General features: G+C 34.7%; 1 long non-coding RNA gene across 1 annotated transcript; it reads left to right on the forward strand.

The window, feature by feature from the left end:
* Positions 1 to 1,159: 1,159 nt before the first annotated feature.
* LOC112480307 lies at positions 1,160 to 2,555 on the forward strand. Its single transcript, XR_003046550.1, has 3 exons — positions 1,160 to 1,218; positions 1,755 to 1,792; positions 2,398 to 2,555. It is a non-coding gene; the product is annotated as an uncharacterized LOC112480307 (long non-coding RNA).
* The last annotated feature ends 4,287 nt before the right edge of the window (positions 2,556 to 6,842 follow it).

Genomic DNA, 6,842 nt, shown 5'->3' on the forward strand with positions numbered 1-6,842 from the left:
AACAGAGTAAATAAAGCCGTCATAAAAGGCATTAAAGTAGATCTTAGGAAGTAGATCCTGGAGAAATTGCCTGTGCATTGGGAACGTAGCCGCTGCTGTTTCTATATACCTCCTGTTCCCCCAGAGAAGGAACAGTTAGGAATGCTAACCTGGCTGGGTGAATACAGATGTTGAAGATAATGGAGAGTTTGCAAGAAAGAAAATAAGGTCCCTGAGGACAGGAGGTGGGTTGGCATCCTGACCACAGGTTGAGTAATTAACTTCATTAATATCATGCAAACCACACATGAGATTGTGAATAACTGAGATTCAGCTGGAAGGCATTTTGTATATGCATAGATACACGAGATCTAGGGGGGAAATTCAGCTTGCTTTAAGAGTCCGAGGGAAAAAATATATATGCATTTGCATAGATACACGAGATCTAGGGGGGAAATTCAGCTTGCTTTAAGAGTCCGAGGAAAAAATATATATGCATTAAAAAGTTTACATATTGGGTTTTTTAAAATACCCAATTTTAAAAAACATTCCAAAATCTATGGTCAAATAGACTTAATATATTTTTATTTAAGTGACCTTTAGTGGTTTTAAAATGCTTATTATTCTTTCTAACTGAAAGGATATTTGTTAACCTGGTTTTCTCTGTACCAAGCCTCCAAAGTGCTCTTCTTAATTTACATTTAATGAAAATCTCTACATTTATGAATTTGTGCTTTCTTTGGATTTAAGTTAATTCTTCAAGAAGAGCGTTAACTCTCTTAAACTACTGGAACTCCACTTTTCGGAACTGTTATGTTTACTATTAGGGAGTGACCTTGGCACCAAAGAGAACTTGGCCCAGTAAGTATTTTCAACAAAATTACAAATATAATAAATTTTAATCAGAATATTTGGAATAAAAATCCATATTTATAAAATGATTCAATGTGTAAAGGCAAAATAATTATATTTGTGATTTATATTTTGTTACTTTATGTTTCTCTGAGAAGTTCTGGTGCTTTATTGTGCCCATTTATAGTCATTGGTTCCATGAAATCCAGTATTATTTGAATTCAAAATCTAGTATATGGATGAAACTGATCTGGTTTGATGAAATTAAATATCTGGATTCAGAAAGAAAATAAATTCAGTGGAGAGGACAAAAGCAACAAACAAAATTCACACTGGAGATTGTTTCCTTTTCATTTCCTTCTTTTTGGAAAAATGTATTAATAAAAGGTAAGAATTTTTTTCTTAGAATTAGTATCATTTGCAATGGATGCTTAGTTATTAGATGCTCATATACATGAATGATTACTTTTTTGCAAATAGTAATTTACTAAGTGAAGTTAATGATCTAAAATAGTTCATCAGACTTTGAAATTAGCTCTCTAAAATATAAAGGTTTATTCAAAATTTTTATTGGAACTTTCTGTGTCTCCCATATTTACCAATATCATTCTACTTTTTGTCTCCCTAGAATTGCATAGCAGGTTTTCCTTACTTTGTAAACATCTACATTCATGTGTATGAAAGACATTACATATTTATTTTATACTATTTCCAAAAATGTTTTCATTGTTTTGCCTTAAAATTTCAATTAAGGATCTAACTAAGAAAATGAGTTAATAATTTGGATTTTTAAAAAATGCTTCTCTTTGGATAAATCAGTTCTTGCCATCTGCTAATCCATTGATAACTTGGAAAATGAGTAGAGAATTCACATTTTTATTCATTTACATAATGAATGATATGTGGTTTATGTTCCATGCTAGATCAACATTCAGGGATCTTGCACCGATCGTCACATATAGTAAGTATATCAATGTCGAACATAGTCAAAGACTTTTAATAATAACAAAAGAACTATTTATAAGGATATTTTATAAAATCAGTGAGTTGTAAAATCTATTTGAAGTATATTGTAAACTATAGTTATTGTGTGATTGATTTAATAAAAGTGTCAAAAAATTACAGATTCAACACCACTGGGCCTGATTCTCTATTTCCAGCCAGAAAGGAACTAGAATATGTTTTCATAAATGTGAAGTACATAAGAATTCTCTCTCTCTCTCTCTCTCCTGTATCTTCTTTCCATTTGTCACTGAGCAGAGAAATTATCCAATAGGCACTGGTAGTCTTTGTAGCTCTTTAGAGAAAGATTTATGCCCATTAACTTCAAAAAGATCAGAAGTATAACCTTCCTCCAAGGAGAGAAAAGCTGAACATGTAAAAGGCATGAATTCTATCTAGGTGTACTTATTGATTCAATCAACAAACTAAAATTACATATTTTGTTTTTACCATTCATTCAACTCTCTGGAAAGTGCAACAGTGTACATAAGAATTATAAGCTAATTTATTTAGAGACATGTGATAAGGTACAAGTACCGGATTTCCCATTTGTGTACTTTGTAGACCTGTAATCCACCCCACTGTGACCATCTGGACATTGTTCAAAGGAAGGCCCTCGATGGCTGAAGACAGGAAGAAATTGAGAAAAGCAATGATTGGGTAAAATCAGTTGCCTAGCCCACCATCATATAGTTATCATCGTGTGTGTGTGTGTGTGTGTGTGTGTGTGTGTGTGTGTGGTGAGAACTTTTAAGATCTTAAGATCTACTCCTTTAGCAACTTTCAAGTATACAGTACAGTAAACTATGGTCAGCATGCTGTATATTACATGCCCAGAGTTTATTCATTTTATAACTAGAAGTTTGTACCCTTTGGTCATCTTTTACCCATCTTCTCTCCCCCATCTCCCACCTCTGACAACCACCAATCTGTTCTCTGTTTCTAAGAGATTTTTTTTTTGTTTGTTTGTTTGTTTAAGATTCCACATGTAAGTGAGATCATACAGCATTTGTCCTTCTCTGTCTGACTTATTTCAGTTAGCATAATTCTCTCATGCTTCATCCATGGTGTCATAAATGGCAGGATTTTCTTTTTTTAGTGGATGAATAATATTTCACTGTATATTTTTCTTAATCCATTTGTCTTTTGAACATTCAAGCTGTTTCCATGTCTTAGCTACTGTAAACAATGTGGCAGTGAACATAGGGGTGCAGGTATCTCTTCAAGATAGTGACTTTATTTCCTTCAAATATATACCCAGAAGTAGAATTGCTGAATCATATGGCATTTTATTTCTAATTTTTTGAGGAAACTCCCTATGCTTTTCAATAGTGGCCCTATCAATTTTCAATCTCACCAGTGGTGCACAAGGGTTCCCTTTTCTTCACACCCTCATCAGCATCTGTTACCTCTTACTTTTTTGGTACTAGCCATTCTGACAGGTGTGAATTGATATCTCACTATAGTTTTGATTTGCATTTTCCTGACCATCAGTGATGTTGAGTACCTTTTCATGTACTTGGCCACTTGAGTATCTTCTTTGGAAAAAAGTCTATTCAGATCCTTTGCCCATTTTTAAATTGGCTTGTTTTTCTGCTATTAAGTTTCTTATATGTTTTGGATATTAACTGCCTATCAGATAAATAGTTTGCAAACATTTTCTCTCATTTTGTGGGTTGCTCTTTTATTTTGTTGATCATGTTTTTTTGCTATGCAGAAGCTTTTTAGTTTGATATAGTCCCACTTACTTACTTTTTTTATATTTGCTGCTTGTGCTTTTGGTGTCATATTAAAAAAATCATTGCCAAAATCAATATCAGGGAAATTTTCTCCTATGCTTTCTTCTAGGAGTTTTATTGTTTTAGGTATTACATTTAGGTCTTTAATCCATTTCGATTTAATTTTAATAAGTGGTGTAACATAGAGATTCTGTTTCATTTTTTTTGCATGTAAGTATTCAGTTTTCTCAATGCCATTTATTGAAGAGACTGTATTATATCCATTAAGTAGTCTTGGCTCTCTTGACAAATGCTAGTTGACCCTATACTCATGAGTCTATTTCTAAGCTCTTGATTTTGTTCCATTGGTCTTTGTGTCTATTTTTATGCCAATGCCATATTGTTTTGATTACTGTATTTTGTAAAGTAATTTGAAATCAGGAAGTGTGATGCCTCCAGCCTTGTTCTTCTTTCTTAGGATTGCTTTGGCTGTTCAGTCTTAGTGTTTTCCTGTTCTCTTTTTCACTTATTTCTGCTCTAAACTTTCTTTCCTTCTACTAACTTTGAGCTGTTTGTTTTGATTTCCCAGTTCTTTAAGATATAGAGTTAATTTATTTGAGATCTTTCTTGTTTCTTAATGTAGGCATTTGAATTTTCTTAGAATGACTTTTGCTGCATCCCATAAGTTTTGGTATTCTGCGTTTCCATTTTCATTTATCTTAAGATGGGGGTTTCCTTGGATGTAACTGCTCTCTTTTCTCTTGCTGCTTTCAAAATTCTTTCTTTGCTTTGACTTTTGACAACAATTATAACATGTCTCAATGCAGCCTTATTTGGATTTAACTTATTTGGGGTCTTTTGTCCCTCATGGATCCAGATGTCTATTTTTTCCTCCAGGTTTAGGAAGTTTTCAGGCATTATTGCTTTAAATGTACTTTCTGCCCCCTTTTCTTTCTTTCTTTTTTTCTTCTGGAATTGGATATTATTTTTGTTTGTTTATTTGTTGTTTATTTTTTATTGTGTCTCATAAGTTCCATAGGCTTTCTTCATTCTTTTTCATTCTTTTTTTCTTTTTCTCTCCTGACTGTATAATTTCAGATGTCCTATCATCTAGGTCATTGATTCTTTCTTCTGTATAGCAGAATCTTTTGAAGCTCTCTATTGAATTCTTCAATTCAGTCACTGTATTTTTCACTTTTCTAATGGCTGTTTCTTTTTCTTTTGATGGTATCTATTTTTTGTTGAACTTCTCATTTGTTTAAGAATTGTTTGCCTAATTTCATTTAATTGTTTGTCTGTGTTCTCATAGTTCTCTGAATGCCTTTGAGAGGATTATTCTGAATTCTTAGTTTAACAGTTTATAGATATCCATTTCTTTAGGATAAAGTTGTAATAAAGTTTTTACAACTTTATTAGTTTCCTTTTGTGGTGTCATGTTTACCTGTTTTTCATGATCCTTGATTTCTTACATTGGTATATACACATTTGAGTAAGTGGTCTCCTCTTTAAGACTTTACAGGTTTGCTTTGGTGGAAACAATTCTTCACCAGTCAGGTCAGTTTGCGTTTCTGGACATGTCTATTAGTAATGTCCTTGGGCAGGTGGGGCTTATTATCAGGGTCTATTTTTGGGTGAGGTCACTGTCTTGAGCTCTGGGACTGGGGTTGGGAGGAAGTGCCTCTGGCTGAGAGCAGTTGTATAGGACTCCTGGCTATCTTCCCTGCACAAGAGAGGCTGTAGGATGGGCTCTGTGGCTGCCTGGGTTCCATGGTCAGACTTACTTGACAGTCAGGACTATGTAGTATACTCAGCATTAACTGGGCTTTGAATTAGCCTCCCAGTCCTAGTGGGGCAGCAGGATAAGCCCAGGACTTGCATGGCTCGTTGTTTTGGGACCCGAATCAGACAAGACCATGCACTGAATTCCTTGGCCAGATAGGGATGTTAGTTTTCCTCTGCAGATGGGAAAAGCCATGAGCTATGCTCTCTATTCAAGTGCCACTCTAAGCAGGACTATTGGACAGACTCTGCAGCTTCCTGTATGCTCTGGTTAGGTTTCTCAGTAGGACAAGTTGCATGCTGTGTTCAGCAATAGGCAGGGCTACAAATTAGTTTCCTTGCCCAGGCAAAGCAGAATAAGTTCCAATGCTAGGAAGGCTCCTTGTTTGTGGTCTTGACTCAAGCCAACCCAGGCCACTAGTTCCCTGGCTGAACAAAGCCACTGGCTTTACTCTGTAGATTATCAGCTCTGCCTGATGGACTCTGTGCTCAAGCATTGCTGGCCTATACAGCTTCCCGGTGTTCTGGTCAGGTTTCTAGTCAGGCAGGCCTGGGAACTGCACTCAGCGGTGGGTGGGGCTATGATTTAGTTCTGCCAGAGCAAAGCAGGGGAACCCTCAAGCCAAGCAAGTCTCTTTGTCTATTGTGTATGTTAGTTTTCACTCATGATATCGCCTGTCCTTGTGTACCTGATTTTGTTTGACTTTGTGATAATATTTTATCAAAATTTATTTGGAAAAAATTTGATAACTTTCACATGATATCCTTCATAGAGTATTTTCTTTTTCAAGTCACAAAGGTGTCCTACCAGTCCAGAAACACTTGAAATAAGATTCAAGAATTGAACTTTCTTGGATTATAGAAAATGGGTTGTTCAAGAGAGGGTTTGCTTACTTCCAGCTGACTTTATATGTATAATCCTTTATAATGGGTAAATTATTAAAGTTCCCTCTCCTAGCAAGTTCTTGATTTTTACTAGCGTTTTCTCAGTCCCATAGGCCACCACAAGCACTGCTCAGCCTTTCACCTTCTCCTACAGGAATAGCTAGTAGTCTTAGGTTTATTATGCTTCGAGTGCCTGAGCCTATATGTCTGGTTTCTTGTCTTCTTTCAGATCCTGGTTTAGCAAATCTTGAGGTATCTTGTCAACTCTTCGATGTATTTGAGAAGAATTTTGTCAATAAGCCTATGTTCATCATTGATCCTTGGTTTATATGTTGCATCATTTTGCTGCTCTTTTTCTTTATCTTCAAGTTAAGAATTATTTATAACTTTAAGATATGTTGATGAAATTTAGAATGTTAGGGAAATATGTCCATAGTGACATCAATATCCAAGGTTATAAGACTATTTTAACTAGAGAGCTTCACAAACATTTTAATTATGCACATCTGTTTTCCACATGAATTATAAGATTTCTTTCTAGAAAATTTTAAAATATCAAGTATAATCTAGAATTTGTTAAAAAAAATGAGATACTGAGATATACAGGTTCTTTAGGAAAAAATAAGT

This window comes from Pteropus alecto, unplaced genomic scaffold (genome assembly GCF_000325575.1).
Source record: "Pteropus alecto unplaced genomic scaffold, ASM32557v1 scaffold103, whole genome shotgun sequence".
Lineage (NCBI taxonomy): Eukaryota > Metazoa > Chordata > Mammalia > Chiroptera > Pteropodidae > Pteropus > Pteropus alecto.